The 21,740-nt window shown below is 40.1% G+C and overlaps 1 protein-coding gene across 3 annotated transcripts in view; it reads left to right on the plus strand.

Moving 5' to 3' along the window:
* pvrl2l (PVR cell adhesion molecule related 2 like) overlaps positions 1 to 21,740 on the plus strand; it is a 283,769-nt gene that overhangs the window by 143,732 nt on the left and 118,297 nt on the right. The gene's annotated exons all lie outside the window — the stretch shown is intronic.

Consider the following 21,740-nt stretch of genomic DNA (forward strand, 5'->3'; position numbering starts at 1 on the left):
CACCCAGCTTTTTTCAGAATGCGCTGACTTTTTTTATGCAGCCTCTCCGAGCGCTTCTAGTTGAAAATATTTGAACTTTTCAGAAAGGCGCTCGTGTTGTCGATGTCGTTCCTTTTCAGGCAACCAATCATATATTACATGAGGCAGGACTCGTCACCCTGGTAACCAAGAAAATGGAGGACAAGCTTGTTCTGTCTGTCTGTCCGGAGCTTTATGATATGCCAGACAGAAACAGAATCATAACAGAGACAGAAAAGCCCATTTGTGGGAGCAGATCAGCCAGACACTGAATGATGCTGGTGCGTGTTGTGCTTTTATCACCCTACGCATTGTAAGCTTGTTGTTAGCTGTGCAGTCAACCCTCTGTTAAAGTAGCGTAGTGGCACAAGCACGATAATGCACTCTGAGATGTCCTGTTGTACAAAATTAATAGTTGAGGCAGTGCCGAAAAACACTTTGAAGCAAAGTCATGGCGTTTCCTCTGCCTCTTGTGTTCTTCGGCTCCCCATTGTCCATTATTTTTATATATCAGGACACCTTGTCGTGTGTTATTTGCGTACATAAAATGTAGCACACAGAAAATGCTATATGCTTCCTTGTTTCAGTCTTTTCTGTGCATACTTCTAGACCTCAAAAATCCAATGTAATCAGAATACAGTACTACATTTCTAAAGTGTTCTTGTCCTTGGTAACTAGTAATTTGTTACAGGAACCTGCCCAATTCTGCTAGTACATACAGGTTGAGGCACGTATATAAAAATCTTTCTCACTGTCCTTCTCACTCAGTCTCTCTCACACACACATAAAATACAAACATAGCTAACTACCATGTCTCTGCAGCTCTTCAAGGTTTCCTGTATATACTATATGATGTGTTGCTACAGTAACAGACAGGAAATGGCGGCCTTTTTAGACTGCCAGTCATGATGGAGCTGATTTAGTTTCCTTAGTTTGGGCCCCAGGCGACAAAATTGTAGCGAAATGCAAAAAAAAAAAAAGAACAACACACCAACCTGCTGAACATCTCGTAGATGTTGGAGGTGTGGACATTAAGTTTGGTTCTGGTTTATTCTTGGCTCAGTTTGATGGGGTTTTCACTCTATTAATACCTTCAAAATACACACAGCAGATGTCTAACCAAAATAACTGTGTATTAACAAAAATCTTAAAATCCACGGAGATGACAAACTGTGGTGGTATTCCATAATTGAATAAATATTTTGGTAAGAAAATGCTCTGTTTGCTTTATATTGTCTGGAGAGGGATTTCCTCACAGGATCAGCTAGTGGTGTAACATTTGTTTAGTCAAATAATTTGGCAAAATATGGAAGCCTTGCTGTTTCCTTGTGGTTACCTTATTATTATTATTACTACCTGTGTTTGAATCGCCTGTCTGCTCGCACACATACAGCTGTGATTTATCAAAGCTGTTTGGCTTTCAGTGGAGGCTGGTTCCTGCCAAGCTGCTAAAAGAAACAGTGTTGTCAGAGCTTCACTACAACACAGCATGCTGTGTCACTGTGGTGATTAACAAACGTGTTATTTCATATAAGATGTGCCTAAAAATGATATTAGAACTCACTATTCACTAGGAAATGGCATTTCACTTGTGTCTTGTTTTCACAATTGTGGTTAAAAATGGATCTTGTGGTGAAACACCACACAGGGAGAGATAATTTAAGTGTCAGAAATTCTCTATGAAAAATCTTGAGCTGTGACAAATTCTTGAAAATGAGTAAATTAAATCCACCAGCATACAGCCAGGGTGTGAAGGGAAAATAACTGCTTTTTGTAGTTAAATAAAATAAAATTAACCATCACATTTATCATTTTGTCATTATGAAAGTTGCTACGTTTTAGATTTTGGATGATAGGAGTAGTTGAGGGGCAGATGGCTGAAAAGTTTGAGGACAGTTTTATTGATTGTGACTTTTATCTCTTTCTATTCATGCACTATGAGGTAAAAAATGAGATTTTAATAGAAAAATAGCTGAAAATAAAAATAAATTGCACTAATTTTGTTGATACTTTTGTTAAATGGATTGAATTAAGGTGTTAAATACTTTTAATAATAACAAATATAATTTCCATGGTGTTGAATTCCTTTTTAATTGTATTGTGACTTTAAGTCTACATAATTACTGATCTCCTATCAGATGCGTTGTTCTGACGGCTCGGGTGAATCCAAATCTTGGCAGTAACAGTGGGAATGATTTCATCCAGATGAGTTTCATTGCCACAGCAAAGTGATTTCCCAATGAAGTTTATCCCCTTAAAATGAGAACCAAGAGAATGGGAGGGGGCTCTATCTGTGTACAAAAAAATATTCTCTGACAATCAGAAACAAAGCTGAGGAAATCTGATAAAAACTTTCAGAAATCACAGAAAAAGCTCCGTTGCTGCCCCCTCTGTGTGACTGTTGGGGCTGCGGCCACACAGGGGTAACGTCTGTCAGGGAGATAAGAGCTGAGGAGAGAGCCTCCAGGCTACGGCTTATCACACACACAGTACTGGAGGGAATACACAAACACACACATACACACAAATACATACGGGTGGGGGTGTGAGAAGTCTTCCACGTATGGAGATTTGAGGTGGGGGAAGTTTATATCTCACCTCAGTATCACCGGGTGCCCGGCAACAGTAACTTCAGTCTATTTCTCTATCTGACTCACAGCAGGATGAACGTCCAGTCAACAGATTACCGCCACCGGTGCAGGCTCAGAAAGACAGAAAGAAATCTCTCTGTATGTATGTAACATTTCCACCGGCGCATATTTGTGGCTTACGATTGGAGCTTGTTCAGTGTCTCAGACAGGAACTGACCCGGGGCAATCAGAGGAAACGTTGGTGGTGTTTGTATTAATCGAGCTATGGTGGATAATAATCATCCCATCTTCCAGTTGTGTGATTTTTGCCGATGGATGATGAAACTCATTTGCTTCTGTAGAGCATAGCTGACCCCACAGGCTGGTACTCTAGCTGCATTATGGGTAAAATATCAGGTGTATTTGGTCATGTCAGCAACTTTTTCAGGCAGCTTGCGAGGCATTGCACTTGCAGCCTTGACTATTTTCAACAGGGTTTTTTTTTATATCTCAACACAATATGACATTAATGAGCATGATAACTTTAATTGAGACATAATAATAATAATAATAATAATAATAATAATAATAATAATAATAATAATAATAGAGACCAAACATTCACTGTTCACCTAAAACCACCATGTGTCAGTTCCTCAGAATTAAACACCCAGTGCTTCTTTCTTCTTTCTTTTTTGAACATTTAATACTCATACATTGGAAAGCTGTCAGAGAAGAGGCCCAGATAACACAAGCCTAAATAGACATTAGTGCAGCATAACCTCATGACATGTTGGGTTTTGAGTAGTGGATAACACTTTTTTTCTCATATTCAAATAGTCACTCTCTTGCTTTTATTATTGTATTGTTACTCTCTCTTTAACTTATGTGTAGAACCCAGTGCTGAATGCGACAAGTTAATCCCCTGAGTCTGTGGGTTGTTGAAAAGCACTCTGGGAAATGCAAGAAATCACAAACTGAAACAGAGAGAAATGCTGTGAGACAATTGGTAAATTATAACACTCCAGTGAGCAATTATCTGCTCTGTCCCGTACAGTTATCAAAAAAATAACACAGAAACTAATTACCACCCGATGCAAAGCAGAGACTGCTTTGGCTCAGCAGAGTGTGGGGTCAGAGTGTTTTTACAAAAGGGTGGGAGCGGACAATTCCACATGCTAGCAATTACAATGTAAGTGATGTTTATTCTTTTTTTGGGGCAGTATGCTCTTTAAATGCAAACCTTTTGTATATTGAATCAAAATGAGAATAAACACTACTTAACTTCTCCAACAAGTAGGAGAAACTACCCCCTAGTAACAGAATGTATAATTCTCTGTTGTCATAGTACAATCACAATTATCATCTGTCTGCTTTAAAAAGATTGATGATAGCCTGTATTTGAAAGTGTCCAGAACACAGATTTGGCCTGAAGGAGCAAACTTGTTATGTAGTACTGTGTGTTTGGCATTTCTTTAACATTACGTGATCTACAGTACATTGGTCAAGTACCCTGTCCTTCAAATATGTACTGCAAGACACCAGCAGGGGAAGAATAGATAGATTAATAGAAGAAGAATAGATGTGTGTTTGGGTCAGCAGGGTGTCCTGGTGGAGAGAGAGAAGGTCTCATTATTGAAGGGTCAACAGTTCAGTCTCAACATGAGCCTGTGTGGGTGTACCAACACTGTGTGTAGCTTGTCCCTCATTCCCCTCCCTATTTCTTTAGTCAGTGTTAAAAGACTAAAATCTAATGTGAATCAGAGTTTTTCCATGTAAGATTCACTGCTGACTTTGCATGTTAGGCTGTTTAAGAGAATGTACAGTTTGGTACAAGTTGTGTAACACTGTGTTCAGCAGAAAATCTCAAATGCACACCAGATACATGCCACCAATAACAATATCAATACCACTTTTTTACTTAGGCAGCAGAAATTGTTACAGCTGCATGTAAATATACAAGAATATATTCCGGAGAAAGTATTTAAAGGTCTTTTCCAAATAATTTTGTCATTGGAGTCAATCTGTAATTAAAGGAAAGCAAATTGAGGTAGTGTGAAGTAGAATATTTAGGGGAAATTCCTGTTGTGTGTACATAAATGACACCTTATTAGCATTAGGCCTATAATTAACTTAAAATACAAAATACTTCCATAGAGCATACTAGCTGTAAATGTGGAAAAGTGGCTGTGTGGCACAGGAACAAATTAGCAGAATTAACAGAGGGGATTAGGCCTTTGATTAACTGAAAATGAACAAAAATAGGGTTCAAGAGGTGAAAACGTAGGAATAGGGAGGGTGCTGGCTCCACAGAATAAAGTCTAGTTATTTCTACCAAGTCTCATTGCTAGATTATTTTCTGGGAAGCGAGCCAAAAGTTGGTGTTACATTCTCAGCCGGCGGCTGTCCCTTTTTTGTCCTTCAAGACAGTCGCAGTACCAGAGACTAAGAATTAAACTGAAATGCAGCGAGACCACAAGGACAGAGGGTTTCTATCACAGCAGACACAGAAACAACACCTCTTCTCTTGAAGAATTGACAGGTGGTGTTTGTGTTTTGTCCACCAAGGACTATTTTTTACATTTAAAGAGGAGGCAGGCAAAACCTACCACCAGCTGAGATCAGGGTTAGGTCTAGGCCTACATCATACAGAGGAAAGACTGTAAAGAAAAGAAAAAAATCTATATGTATATATATTAAAAAAAATAATAATATATATATATAAAAAGACACTAATTTCACTTGAAATATGAAATATCATTGTGATGTCAGCTGGCAGTCTTGAAAAAGAGAGGTCTAAATTATCAGAAAATACTGTTTTTAGAGTTTTTAATACATTTGTTTTGTTTGATTAAATTGATATTGCTGGACCCTGCTGGCAGTTAATGACCCATTTTGAAGCTCAAAGTGAAAGGGATTTCTTGGCATTACAATATTTCAAATATAAACACTGAACTGACCACTGGGAGGCCTTTGTTGGTTAAAACATGTGTAGAAGAGTGGCGTTATCAATCATTTTGGTCTACCACAGTGATGTCATTAAAGGACCCACTGTGAATTCCAGTTCAGAAACTTACCAAATTGATCTGTGGTGTATTCGACTTCCCATCAACCAAACCTGGCCTCTACTTTGAAACATGTCCATCTTGTTGAAACAGGATGCATTATTGATACGCAGCCAGAAGAGAAGGGGGGATTGAGGGGCCTGAGTGTTGCATGGTATATAGTCTAAATATTTTAAAGAGAAGTACTTGTTCCTCTACGTTCCTTGCCTAAATATTTTACATCTGGGGGCCTTGCGGGTTGATGCAGTCAAGATTTCAAGACTTTCCCTTTTACTGCTGCAGTAAGAAGAGAAGGGTGAGCTCATTGATAGAGCTGAGCTGAGCCGAGACACTGCTGGTTTCAATCAGGGAGAGGCAGCATGTGGGTGACCCATGAATAAACAAACGAGCATACGCTTACACATAGACTCATCATGTACTGTATCCACCTCCTCTGGGCTTCTTTCTAGTTCTACGTTTCTCTCTTTCCAGTAGTTGTGGTTTTCTGATTCCGCCATCCAAGTTCAAACTTCTTCAGCTGTCTGGCTCCAGGCAGAATTACATGTAATAGTTCACTACACACATACAGAGAGAGTGTATACTACACATTGCATACATCAAATATAGTCTGTGCGCTCTATACATGTGGTTTTATTATGTGGTACAAATGCACAAATCGCCATCCTGCATTTTACATGCACAAATGCACTTTATACTTATGTCTCATATTTGCTTCTGCACACAGATTTATTCATTATTTGCACATTCGGCATTGGACTCATGCACAGGCTCATTCTTCACTGGAATTACAGGGTCAGATGTTAGTTGTGTTACCTGCAGCTGAAGCTCAGCGAGGGAGCGGTCCATGATTACCTCTGTGCTTCTGCTACTGCTCAGCCACTTTTTTTTGTTGCTTTTTTTTTATGCAGTTCATTCCCGCACACAGGTACAGATACACAGTCACACAAATACACACTCACGAATACACGCAGATACTCACACAAATACTTACATAAGCAGATACAGTGCATGCACGCAGACACAAACAGTCTTGAACTCTATAGAGACAAACACATGCATGCACACACACACAGAAACACACACAAAACATCCGATTTGTGTCGAGGGCTTAGTCACATTTCTCATTTCTCTCAGAGTTGCAACTGCAAGCTATTCCCTTCTGGCCTGACACATCCAAAAACCTCAATAAACCGCCCATCTCGCTCTATGTTAGTGTGGGTGTGTTTATTTGTGTGTGTGCATGTGTGTAGTAATAGGCCCGACAGAGCAGTCTCTAATCCTGCAGACCAGTGTGCTGTCTTTCAATTAGCCAGTAGGGCTTGTTCAGGGCCAGCCGGGGTCAGACTGCTATCAAAATCTGCAGCTAATCCACTACGGACTGATCAATGCAGAAAGAGAGAGAGGAGAGGAGGGGTGGAAGGCTAGGGGGGGAGGCAAGGAGGGATGTAAGGTTACATGTTTGAGGGAGACAGAGAGTAAACGCTCGATGCATAAAGACCTTTAGGCAGGAAGCAGGAAACATGAAGGCAAGATCAACGGGAAGGGGGAGGGCAGGAGAGAATCACCTGGTTCCAGACCTCTAAATTGCTTCCCACATCTCCAATTTGTCCAGAGATTTATATAATAATAATAATAATAATAATAATTAATAAACTTTATTTCTATAGCACTTTTATTAACAATGTTACAAAGTGCTTTACAAAAAAGAAATAAAACCAGACAAGGCAGATAAAAGAGGCTAGAGACTTGTGTGAAAAGTGTGTCTGAGATTGAGATGTACTGTATATAGGTCTGGTGTTGTGCCCATTGACAGCAGTTTCCATTAGTTGGAGAAACAGTCGTCCAATCAGAACTTAGTAGGTGGGATTAAGACTTTATTTTCCTGTATACCTTCCCTATGTAGCTACGTTACTGGAAAATAGTGACAGAAAATGGCCACAAAAATGGTGACAAGTATGGATGTGATTGATGCAGCTGCACAGCTTGTTGTAGGTTGACTTACAGAAATAACAACCCTCAAAGACTAAAATTTATTCAATCATAATGATAAATGTTAACTGCTCCTAGCAACAGCACAGCAGGACAGATATGTATAGCTACTGATTGGTTAGGGCAAAACAAAACAAAATAATCCCCCTACCCCCAACAAGAAATCAACTAATATGAAAAGTGTCAGCACTGAATAAATGAAGTGATTCAGTCTGATTATCAGCCAAAATCGGAAGAAACTTTACCAAGAAAATGTGCATATACTGTGTCACTGTAATTTACCATTAGCAGATATTAGTTGGTTAACTTTTAGCCTCTCACTACAAAAACCAGTTGGAAGGAGGCTAAAAGTTACTGTAAGCAGGGTGTGCATGTTAATGTTAAAATATTGCTATGAAGTAATACTAGGATAAAGTCTCTTAAAAGAAAAAATTAAGACACCAGCCAAGACGGTAACTCCTCCATGTTTTTTAGTCCAGGTGTCATTATGACATTGAGCCCCTCTTTTTGTCAGGCATGATTATGTTGTACAAATTTACCGGTCAAAAGTCAAAGTCACTTACACAAAAGTGTAAAGTGTTTGCTTGTTTGCTGTAATTACTACTAATTACTGTCGTCTCATACCATATTACCACATTTCCAATAAACCCTATTGCTTCCTGCAGCACATAGAATATTACTCTGTATCATTCACCCTTAAAAATTAGCACCCCCATTCTGTTTTGTGCCACAGAGCAATTCTTGGTTGTGCTATAAAGTAATTGAATCAGTGATGGTCCTATTTTTATACAAATGTCTCAGACTGAGCCTGAAAACACTCCCTTATTCACTCATTCACTACTCCCTACATAATAAACACTCAATAGTGAACTCTATAGTTAGCAATAAATTGAAATGATCCTACATATTCTGCCACCTGCGTTTGGTTTCAGTTGACCATTCTGTTGCTATAGCAACCGGCCCTAGGATTTTGTTTGCCCTAAACAAGATTTTGTTTGTGGCCCCAAAACACTCCCAGCGCAACCACCTAATCACACACACGCTGCTCATAACTGAATGAACACACACACGCACACACACAATAGAGATAGAGAAATGAATTATCAACAAATCTTTATAAATCTTGATTTGAAAATGATGTTTATTAAAATATATTAATATTTGAGAAGTTAAGAAACACTTAGCAACTGCAAAGTATCTGCAGCTGCAGTCTCGTCGCAGGAGGATGTAGAAGGCTGTGGTAGCTCTGTTATGACCTCTGCAGCTGCAGTCTCGTGGGAGGAGGGCGTAGATGCCCCTGAAGTCTCTGACGATGTTCCCTCAGCAGCAGTCATGTCAGCTGACGAGGTAGATGGTCCTGGTGCAGTGGAGGTCACACCAATATATTTCTATAACGCCCCTGAAAAGATTATACATTAGATAATTATTGTTTTTTTAAATATAGTTTGGAAGACATTACATAGATATGTTATATGTATCTTCCAGGCCTATTAACCATGCAAGTGCAATTTTATCCAAATATGCAAATCATCCATTTATCCCAATATGTCCAATATATCCAAATGTGATCTTCAAAAATACTATTTAACATAACTAAAAAGGAAATGGCAAGTAATCAAGCTTGTTCTAATGAAAAACATTTCAGCTAAAATTAATAATACATTCATTACTTTCTAGCCAGCTTGTTCCAGTTTAATTTGTTCAAAAACACAACTTTAATTTTGCAAGAAAAACAAGAAAATCAGATTTACATCACATACCTTTATCCTGTGTTCTTTTTTCCATCTCCAATTTTCTCTTCTTCCGCCATTCAGGGCCACTCACAAGTTTTCTTTAAGAGCCATTTGTCTAATTTTACTCCCGAGGTGGTTCATCAAAATAAGTTGCGAGATCAATTTATTGCACTAACCAGCTGACTCACGTTGACCCAGCGTTACCCTCAATGCTGCCTGCTGCGTTGCCATGGCTACACAGTGAGTCAGTCAGTCAACTCGGTACAAAGTGTGAGGAATACACAAAGTTAATATTTTCATTTTATGTTCATCATATGTATTTGTGTCATTTAAATTAGATTTGTATGTACTGTTGTTAAAAAAGTAAAAACAAAAGCAACACAGAAAGTCACACTGATCTGTGCCCCCTCAGCGGTTGTGGCCCTAAACAACAACAACAGACAAACAACAACAAATACAGACAAACATATTGTATCTATTGCCCTTGTTTGTTTGTTTTTGTAGGGACTTTTTTATTAAAGCTGTTTTGTGATTTATGATTTGTTCATTTAGTTTTCTTGAGATCAGTTTACATCTATCCAAGTTAGCTAATGAGGCTAATGTGTTGCTAATACATTCTAAGTATTGTTGGGCTAACTGTTGTGTATTTTACCTTTACTCTTGTGGACTTTCACTGGTAATGCTTTGTTTTATTCTGGCATGACGGGCAATATAACTAATTTAACATTTACCAAGACTGAATACTACACATACAACAGACATTTTAATGACCGCATTTCCAAAGTATTGAACATGTCTTGATGTGATTAGAAACATCGACAACTCCCATAACAACACATGATATAAAGAATTTCCCCTCGGGGACCAATAAAGTATTTCTGATTCTGATATAAGCATGACGTAAATCTGGGGTGGGGGGAATCTTTATGTTTGCTTTTCATTTTCGTGCTCCTGATCATATTCATGGACAGGGCACGAAGAGTGGAGATGGGAGAGGGAGAGGTGGTAAAGAAGCAAAAAGAGCAGTGGCTTTAGAGAGCGGCCTTAATCCTGTCCACACTGGGTTTGCTGTTTTCCTCCCTCACTGGCTCCCCCATCCTCCCTCTTCTTCTCCCTCTGCCCCTCTATTTTTTACAGTTTTGAAAGGATGGAAGTGATCCATCTGAAATGAGAAAAGGCACGCAAGCACATATTCATTTCCCTCTCTATGTTTCCCCCCCCTCTCTTTCTTTCTACTCTCTTGGGCCCCTTTAGCCCCCCACCCCCCTTCTCTCTCTCCCCCTGTCTTTCACTCTCCTCTCTTCCATGGTCCAGATTTGCTTAGAAATGAGTCACCCAACCACAAACCGCCCCATTTAATAGGGAGAGTAGTTGGAGGGAGCTGCGGAGAAGAGGGGGGAGATGTATGAGTCAAGGGTGACTTAGAGAGGGAGATGGATTGAGTGAGAGTGGGCTACAGGGATGGAGAGAGAGAGGGAGAGGGAGGCCTTATGGCTGTTTTTCACTCAGCTGGTTTTGTTGATCAGTATCAACAGCCAAGGTCTGGATCCAATCAGCTCCCTACATTCAGCCAAGCAGAATAAGACTAAAAATATATTTGACAGTGCACAACACTGGAGCGCACACACATGCATGCACACACACACACACACACACACACACACACACACACACACACACACACACACACACACAGCAACAGCAGCAGCAATGCAAATTAAGTGCATAATGCAGCACAGACAGGGTGTAGAAGCAAGAGCACTTAACTGGGTTTTGGATTATGACACATGAATGTGCCTGTGCTCATACGTGTGTGTATGTGTATGTGCCCATGCATATTAGCTAGAATCTGTACTAAATTAATGAAGCCACAGACATGTAGGTGTGAGACATCACACTAATTACGCCAGCAGTGCTGTAGCCTCACCATCAATAATGTTCATTAAACTACTGAACCCTCTCAAGTTGACAGCTTTGTGTAGTGGTTGGTGTGTGTGTGTGTGTGTGTGTGTGTGTGTGTGTGTGTGTGTGTGTGTGCTCGGATGGATGTGTGTGAGTGTGTGAAAGCGACTTGTTCCCACAAGCAGTGAGTAAGCACCACAGTTGGATGATGGATCGCCAAAAGATTTGCATTAAATGCTTCTTTATGTGGACACGGCTGGCTGAGAGAGGCTATTTTTTTATCATCTCTGCTGGTTCAAAGTTTCAAGCAAGCACTGAAGATGAAAAATACAAAACATCATCTCAGTCATAACTTGGCATCATTCAAATAATTTATAGCGTGTCAGGGTTGTTTTAGTCAACAGGGTAATTTGATTCTTTACAAATCAGTCTGAGATTTTAAAAAGGAGGTGGCATGTTTAATCTTTTAGTTCTACGTAGGTGAAGACAGTGCCATCAAAACTCCAACCAAAACCCCTGAACATAAGAGTCTCGGTCCAAGAACCATGTGGTGCAGCTTGTTAAGAGAACATTGTGTGTTCCAACTGTAAAGCTTCCCCCAAAACTTCAAGGTTGTAGTGTATTTATACACTGATGTTGATACCTGACACCAAGCAGTTTCTCATCTCTGGAAAGCTGAGCATTAATGAATTGAACCCATGGGAAACTGCAGCCTGGACTGATACTCTGTCTCACTCATTCTTCATGTCTCTTCAGAGAGAGGGGAAACTATGACAAAGAACCTAAATGTTATAGGAACTGGAATCACTTTTTTTCCCAGTAATTCTCTAACCTGGCAGCATGTCAGCTTCCCAAAACTGTCCGGTAAACAAGCTAGTCTTGTGACTGTAAAAGCTGTGGTTCTCTTGTAATCAGAGAAAATAAATGAACCTGTAAAAAACTGTAACAAAGTAAACTTGGCTTGTACTCAGAAAACAAAACAAAATGGAGGTGTGATCGCGTCTGTAGGCAAAGATCTGGAATCAAACCTCCAATTTGTATTATGGGTTTGTGCCTGTAATCACAGGCCACCCTGCTGGCCTAGTGGGTAGTAAGTGCTCATTTTGCAAGTAGCAATCTGGGTTTGATTTCATCAGACTTACAAAATGCACGCACCACTGGACTGCAGTCTTCTACCTGTAATAAGATTTAAAGGCTAATTGTAGAACTTTGCCTTGCAGGCAGTTACGGCCGGCATGACAGCATTACAAGACATCCTGTGATCTGGAGGCTCTTGACCCTTTTTAAGGTCACAGCACTCATCTTACACGAGACACACATTTGCAAGGCATGCCTAATTATCCACTTCTTGAGGATGTCACACAATCCTGTATAATCATGCAGGAGAAGGTAGAAAAATCTACTGGCTGAGAAGACATTTCCATTATACCTTGGAATATGTGTGTGGGCTCAGGGGACATGGCACTTTTATCAGAAGGTTTTCAAGTATTTTAATTGAAAATAAAATAATAATTTCCAGGTGAAGGCCCAATTTTAATATATGATTAAAAAAATATGATTTTATATTAAAGTGTAACCTTTTATGGTCATAAAAGGACAGTATAAAAATAGAGAAAAGAATAAAGAAATAACCTACTGGTTAAGGAGCAAATTGCTTTAAAGTAAATATAACTCCCGGGTTGTTTAAATATGAACTGAGCCAGTTGAAAAGCTTGATCTGACCTTGATTATCTCTGAGATTTAACAAATTCAAATATAGTTTGCAGTACGTTGATTTGGCTCAGTCACTGTTAAATAACAGGTTAAAGTCTTTTTTTAAATTGTGGCCCCGTGGCTGTACAGCTAAAGCTAAAACTGTTAATGGCCTCAGTTTGCACACAGCAATGTACACCACAGGCAGTTAATATTTGGCTCTCAACCCATCTGACTGGTGTTAGTGGATGTGCATGTTCTCAAAATCAATATCCAGTCCTGTTCCATTTTGTTGCCTTGCAGTGTGTTTTTATGGCTGCATTTTACAACTGTACAGTTAATCTGCACTCAGTAAAACTCCTGGCTGGAGTTCATTCCCTCTGAGGCCTATTCCTGTGGTGTTGTGTCAGAGTGGGATTTGTACACTTTTGTGTGTGTGTTAGTGTGTATTTGTAAGAAAAAAAGGCTGCAGTCAGAACTCCTATTGTGTGCTCATACACATATATGCAGCTATAAGCTTGTCAAAAGTGAGTTAAGGTGCTTTTGTATGTTCATACTCTCTTGTGTGTTTTGTGTGGATATATGAGCCCAGGCTTGCACAAATGTGTGTGTACAGACTGTAATTTTTTGTGCATTTACTCTTCAGGCTGAGGATGGTTATTAAGGTGAATTGTGCCAGGAGTGGGTGAAATCGTCTGCAAAGTGTGTGTGTGTGTGTGTGTGTGTGTGTGTGTGTGTGTGTGTGTGTGTGTGTGTGTGTGTGTGTGTGTGTGTGTGTGTGTGTGTGTGTGTGTGTGTGTGTGTGTGTGTGTGTGTGTGTGTACTTGAGTTATATATTAAGTGTTTTGTATGAGTGACTGTGTGTGCAGCAGCTGGATGCTAAATGAGTGTAGAGCTCGAAGAGGAAGGTGGGGAGGCACTTGGGAAACCTCCTGAAGTTCATAACCTCTGCAGGGGGTCACAGAATGGGAAAAACTAAACTAGACTGAGTGTGTGTGCATGTGTGGATTGCACTGATGTGTGTGTGCTCATGCATGTAGGTGCAACTCACGCATGTGCCTTTTGTAAGTTTGAATGTGTGTTTTCTGCAGAAAAAAAGCAACACAGATGAGCGTTCAAGGTGAAAAGGGGTAATGAGCTTGGAAAAGATGAATCCACCCATTAATCTCAATTTCTATCTATCCATCATTTATCCATCTATTCCTTTACCCACACCCACTGCATCCACCCCCTTTCCCTCCCTCACTTTCTCTCTGTCTCCTTCCCGTCTGTCTGTGTTCTTTAGTTTTCATCCCATCTGCTTGCTCAGTGTCAGAAAGCATCCATTTAAAATCCTGAGAGTCTCAGAGGAAAGAGCACAGCGAGGCTCAATGGGCCAAGAAAAATGCCAAAAACAAGATGCTTAAAAAAGTCATTTTGACTTTTTCCTCTCTCTCTCTCTGCCCTTCTCTGTCTCTTTTTGTGTGCTTTACAGTTTAGTTTTTTCTTTCTTTCTTTTACTTTTTTTTTTAACCACCCTCTGATTATTTCCTTGCTGATGAAAAGCGAGGGGAGAGCTCCGGAGATGAAAAGCACCGGCTAGAATCCGTGATGAAGAGACAGAATTGAAGATGATTTAGGCAGGAAATTTCCTCCCTCACTGTGGCATCGTGGGGTTGCATGAGGAAATGATTGAGATCGTCATGGAAACACCAGTGGTTAGATGCAGGAAAGGGGGCTGTGTAAGATTTTGGTTGTGGGGCAAATTAAGTGTGTGTGTGTGTGTGTGTGTGTGTGTGTGTGTGTGTGTGTGTGTGTGTGTGTGTGTGTCTGTGTGATAATCAGAGCTAATTGAATAGACAGTGTGGCTCTTGCTGTGTGTGTGTCTGCATGTGTGCAAGTTTGTCTGTGTTATCAAGGGTAATTAAGCTGTGTGTGTGCGTGTGAGAGAGAGAGAGAGTGTGTGTGTGTGAGAGAGAGAGAGAGAGAGAGAGAGAGAGAGAGTTTGTGCGTGTGATGTACAACCGTTGTGGCTGGGTTAGAGATATAACACAGATACTCACTAAAGGCTTTTAGTGTCTAGTGGCTAATAGATGTTTTTTAGGTTTGTGTGTGTGCGTACATGTGTGTGTGTAATACTGCTTATCTGTGTGTGTGAGTGAATGGAGAGAAATTAAGAGCATTAATCATTTATACAGTATGTGTGTGTGCATGTGTACTGTAGCTGTGTGTGTTTGCTTCAGAGTGTCTGTATGTAATGCAAGTGTGACTGATGATGTTTGGTTGCATGGGTTTGTGTGTCTGCAGAGGTTTCTGTGGGTGTTGGTATAGAAATTGGTAAAGAAGATATATAGAGAACTTTCTTACTGAATATTTTTCATTATAGTCCACAAACAGTGAGATAAAAACTAACTTAAAGCCCCATTAAATGTAGCATCATTACTTCCTTAATGTGATATATTTCCCATTTTAACAGTAAAGGATCATTCTGACCGTTAGATGTTGGGTACATTTTTTGTCTTGTTTAAAAGTCACTGTAACAGCATAAAGTTAGAGGTTGGTGTGGGAAGAAACACCCATAGTTTTAGTGCTATACTGTACATCTAATTTCTGTGCTGAGAGGAGGAAAAAATAATGTGTACCAGGTAATTATTTTTAGTATTACCAAACCTGTACTGGTACAGTTCTTTGTCTCTGTATCATGCAATTATGACATTATGTACATGCAGTCCTATTTACCTGTTTAAATAGCTTCTTCTACATAAAGGGCTTTTATTCAGAGTGTACCTACTGAGTCAGGTTCACATTTATAGTATATAAACACCTTAAATGGCCTAGATGTACTTTGCCATAGTCTGATTTAGAAGAACACCACATGTTCCTGGAAAATGGCACAGTCTGTGTACTTTGTCCTTCATGAATCAGATTCAGTCAGATGCTGCATAAGTAGTACCCTCTGCTAGATGCTACACAAGTACCTTTCCTGTGCACTATGATCAACTGGAAAATTGTAACCCATTATCGTCCCTGTTGACGCATGTCCTTAAGTCGAACCTTGTGTGTCTCTTTGATCATGCTTTGTTTGCACCGGTCTGCTCAAGATACAAGCACAAGTTTATTACTTGACATCAAATCTAAGATACAATCCTTGAAAAATACATCTTCTCAACGTCAGCAGTAAAATATTTAGCATTAGCTTGCTGTGTCAGTGAAGAGGTTACCCTCAAATCCTCTTCCTACTGTAAATCTGTGATTTCCAGTCTGAGTTGCCTCCGGGAACCATTAACCCACCGTGATAAAATTTAGCCTCGGCCTCATCTCCCACCTCCGCTTACATCTGCTAGGATTATGAGCTTGTGCCTCCCAGATATGCTGCTTATACATAGAGAGGGTAAATCATGACTTAATTCTTTTTACTGTAGTTTGTTTACTGCAAAACATAATACAAACACAGTTAAAGCTCATGTAGGTTATTTCAACCCAAGAAGCAGAATAGAGTTTTTAGTATTCACAGACAGTGAAGTCATGGATGCATAGTTCTTCTAGAGGCAAGAATAAACAAAAGGTCAAATCTGTTTAAAGCACAGATAAGCAGCAAACTCACACCAAATGAGAACCATTTTTCATTAATTTGCGTTAAAAACTGAGGAGATTCTTCATATGTGCCTGCAGCACTGGTTTCAATTTGAAAAGACAGAGAGACGGCAAAACTTGCATTAAGAAGCCTGCACACAAAAACAGAAAAGGTCTTTTACACTGATGACAGGGTAATGGTGATGGGGCACTTTTGCACCTTGTTTGCCAGATGGAAAACAATTACTGAGTTTCTGAGTGCACGCTTTTTTCTGTCTATTCTTCACTCCTGATCATGGCATTCATAATCTGGTCAGCAGGCTAGCTATGTATAGCTAGCTATTACCTGAATAGCTGATGGCTAGAATGGCTAGCAAGCTGAAGCAATTGCAATTACTTGCGTTTTGAAGAACCTGCTCAACTTTGTGTAGGAGGAGTTGCTTTAATTTCCAAGAAGCACACTGCTGTACAGGCCAATATGCAACTTCTAAATCTAAATACTATTATCCACTAAGTGTAATCAAATGCAAAAAAAAAAGAATGAAGGCATATTTTATTTAATACAGAAAGTTAACTCTTCTGTCTAAGTGGGTGGTCTTTGTTGTTCATCCTTTTGTATTTTGTATAAGGTGTTTTGATTGTTTGGCTCATATTCACGGGCACATTGTTATATGTCTTGTCCTTGACCAAAAGCTGCTTTTAATGAGAATTCCCACTGTGGAGCTTTTACAGTCACTGCCTCTGGCTTATTATATGACTGTTGAAGCAGCTCTCTGTGTTTTCAGGCCTGATTTCAGTTCTGAGAACGATGCACAGAGAGAGGAAGGAGAGAGGTAGTGAAGGAGATTAACAAAAGATTCCACTATTTTCATATCCCCTTAGACTATTTTCTACCCCTCTCCTCTCTCTTTCTGTTTGTCTATCTCATTCCACCCTTCTAACTCTTCCCACCTTGCCTCCTCACATCCGAAATCTTCTCATTTAGATTATCCCTACTTCAGTGAATGTAACTGAGTAGAAATGCATAGTTTTCATGGACCTCTCTCTCTCTCTCTCTCTCTCTCTCTCTCTCTCTCTCTCTCTCTCTCTAATCTCTTCCATGTACATGACACTAATACAGAGACTGATATAAGCTCCCCTGCCTCTCTCTATGACATTTATCACTGTGCTTCTTAATGCAGGCAGGCTGCCGCTGTTGATGAGAAATAAGGATGACAAGCATGGCCTATTTTCTTGCTAACGATAGTCTCTCTGCTTTTTTCTTTTTTCACTTTTTTCGGTAAAATATGTTCATAGAACAGTGTTTACTAAAGCGATTCATTGGGCGGTTGACAAGGATTTGACACTGATGTTGATCATGCATCTGGCACATTTTTTTCAGAGCTAATCCAGGATCCATTAGTGTTTTAGATTGTAATAAGAGATGTCGGAAAACGCTTACAGAAACCTTGTATCTGATAAAAGATGTTTTTAGATCATATGATGTCATGATGAATTTCACATGCTCCCATTGATCTACATGGGGATTTGTACCCGTTTACCATGCACTACCCAATGTGCCATTTGATAGAGGACAGTAACAAAAAAATGAAATCTGTGTCAAAGTTAAACTATACTTACACCTGAAACTGGACAGTCAAGAAATAGTCATATCTTAAAGGAACACTTCGACATTTTGGAAAATACGCTTACTTGTTTTATTGCCAAGAGTAAGAGAGATTAAGTTGAGAAGATCAATATCATATATATATATATATATATATATATATATATATATATATATCTCATGTCAGCACAATAAATATGGAGCTGGAGCCTAGAGGCGATTAGTGTAGTTTTGCAAAAAGACTGGAAGGAGGAAACACCTAGTCTGGCTCTCCAAAATTCGAAAATATGCCTCCCAGCACCTTTTGAAGCTCACTGATTGATATCAGTGAGCTGTTATAACAAGTTGTGGTTTTACAGGGAGTTATGTACTGTAACTATTTATTTTACTTTAATCTATCAGCAAGAAAGTGAATGAGCACATTTCCTAAAAAGTCAAACAATTCCTTTAAGTTTGTTTCAGATTGAGGAAGCAGCCCCTCTGTAAATGCAAACAAATTAAAGGACCAGTATACTCCGTCAAAACTGCTTGTCGGATGGTCGAATAGTTTCGGAACCCTCCTTCCCCCACACCTTTCCGATGTCAGATTAGAGCGGGCTGTGTCCGACCATTTCTGTAACTTTCTGAAATCGACAATCCGACATTCAGACCCACTTCGCGCAGTGATTGGTCAGCTGTGCTGAGGTGAGAAAGGAGCCGGGGGTTTGAATTTCTCTCTAGCTCTCTTTTTTTATTCTTGACACAACTATTTCTGTCACTTTTGTGTGCAGTGCAACACTATGAATGCCTTCCAAGAGAGACTGACTGAAAATGTGCCCTGTTATCCTCATGTTTAAACAATATAGCGTCTCCCCCCTCTATGACAGTCGGCTTTTCACTTCACCTTCCAGTGTGGCTGTTCGGATCAGGTATAAACACTTTTGATTTCTGAAGTGGTTGCACAACACGCTATACAAACCACTTCTTTTCTAGTATAACCCAGCCCTTAGAGCAATATCTCTTTTCTCTGGCTACAGGAAACTCCCACGCAATATCTCTACAAGGCCTTTTGATCCTTGGGTTTTGACTAAATGCCAGTCAGTGGCTTCCAGCACATTCGGCCTAGCCCACTTTTCACTCAGCCAATCACAAATCTTGCTACTCTGTGCTTCTTGGTGAAGGATACATGGAAGTTACATTTTGTGTTGCTGTAGTCTGACAATTTAAGTTCTGTGTTTTATGTAAGTGGGAGATTATAATGTATTTTATATTTATAAAGTATTTCTGTCTACATTTGAGAGTTTACTTTGGAGAAATCAGAATTAGAAATACTTTATTGATCCCTGAGGGGAAACTCTTTCTAGACTAAAGACTAAAGAATTTAGTTGTGGGAAGTGGTGAAATTTGGACAAATGCTTTCCTAACATTCACCATTGCCAAATGAGTTTCCAGGACACGCATTGTTCATGTTTTATTGACAGCAGCCAATTTTAGCATTATTCATCAAGTTGATCTTATTCACTAACACAAAGAGGAGGCAGCTACCTTCCAGTCATCACAAAATCAACAAAGTTCCCTTACGCAAGATCATTTCTGTTTAAATATCAGTTACCATCCCTCAGCTTTGGACTTTTGAGAGAAAGTTGAAGAGTCATGCTGCTTCCGCATGTGACCCAAGATTTATTGAAAAATGAACATGCCAGCTCTAATGGGCCTTTGAAGGAGCCTTGTTCTTTATAGCCTATACAGAATAATAGATTTTTAAGCATGTGATTAACAGAAAAACGACAGCCACCAAAGACTTTCCACGAAAGGCCATTATTCAGCTGTCTCTCACTCAGGCACTTGATAAATACCACTAATGCTTAAAATATAAATGGCACAATAAATATAAATAACATTTTGGCCAACACCTTGTGTTTCCATGCCAGTCTGTAAGTTTGCAGAGAGAGAAAACTAGGACAGGCAAAGTTGGATTCATCATCCTTAATGCCTTCTGTCACTTCAATTGGATATCACCAGACACTGTCCCCTAATTTAGACATCATATCCTGTCCCAAGAGCCCCGCCTCATTCGCCCAACCCGTCTGTCTCACCCTGGCATAACCCTCCTGCATCCCCATGTGAGACCAGAGCAAGAGAGTGTTTGAAATCACACTAAGACTTCTCCTCCTCATCTCTCTACCAAAAACCTTCCTAGTTTTCTCTCCTCTCGCTCAATTCCTCTCCTCTTTCATCTCCTCTCTTTTTTCTCCTACACCCTCAGAATGAACAATTTGTATGAATCACAGGCTCTCAATCCAGGCTCACTTATAGTGACATCCCCCCACTGGTTTTGTTAGCAGAACTCATACTTGCCAGCAACATACAGATCATTATTTGATGTCCAACGTGATTTCATTGAAAGGAAAAAAATGTCATTCCCTCACTGGTGCTGCCCTGGCACGTAACCCCACACCCGCCTATTTCAGCCAAGCTCAAATTGTTTGATTGGCATTCACTGCTGTGTTTGCCAGGAGTGCTGGCAGAACCTTGCTGTTATTTGCATAAATCAGGAAGGGGTTCAAATTTCCCTGCTGTTCTGCATTCCGTTGCCCTTGCTGCACCCCAAAGAAAAATCAACATGCAATTCACAGAAAAAAAAAACATTAGCTGGCCTAGTGCAATTCTGCACTATACTGTAGGCTCAACGCTTCTCCTTGCCTGTTTTGATACTTTCTTTTCTCCTCTTTTTAGCCCAGCGTGAATCCACTTGTACAAATCCTACACTATCTGAGCCAGACCTCTTTCCTCTCATATTCCTGCAGAGAATCCTCTTAAAAATGTCCTGGCATGAGTCTTGCTCCGCAGTGTGAACCTTTTACCTTTGTGCGCTGCTGATCAGTGAGATCTGGACTCGGTCCTGGGTTGACAGCAGGCGGTCACTCTGCCTTGTGGTTTGACTAGCTGACCCATAAGAGAGGCTTGGGGAGGAAGCAGAGGATGGGAGGATGAGAAGGAGGAATGGGGATGAGGAGTGGGTATAATTAGGAGGCTGGAAAAGAAACAGAGGGTAAAAATGGGAGGGCTTGAGGGATGTTGAATATTGTTGCACTTTCCAGGTGCGACTGTGTGCTCATTTCCACTGAACCTCTTTAAATAACCCCTCTGCCTGTCTGTCCTGTGTGTCTGTCTCTGTGTCTGTCTGTGTGGCTCTGCTGGTCCGATACCTCTAACACATGGCAAAGACAGCACGAGGCACAAAACAAACTGCTTTTTGCTGATGCTGTAAACCCATCTCTCATTTTTGTTTCAGTCTTTGACTGAAACAAGAGTGGAGAGACAAACTTGGCTCACACCAACATGAAGTATAGAACAGAGGACAGTAGTAAAGGCTTTTCCCCAGCTGGCAAAGGGGGGCGGGGCGACAAATCTGAAGTGCCAGCAGCTGGACAGACATGTGTATAGATCAAAATGTCTGCAAAATGCAGCACAACGAGCCACTGGGAGAGAGTGAATGAGTCCCATTCAGCCTGATCCCAGCAATGACTGACTGCACCCTTACCAAGGGATTACACTGAGAAGAACATTACTACACACTTGTAAGAGGATTGTAACACACGTAGAAGAAGACACTACTACTATCACTACAGCA

This window comes from Siniperca chuatsi, linkage group LG17, assembly GCF_020085105.1.
Source record: "Siniperca chuatsi isolate FFG_IHB_CAS linkage group LG17, ASM2008510v1, whole genome shotgun sequence".
In the NCBI taxonomy this organism is placed as follows: Eukaryota; Metazoa; Chordata; class Actinopteri; order Centrarchiformes; family Sinipercidae; genus Siniperca; species Siniperca chuatsi.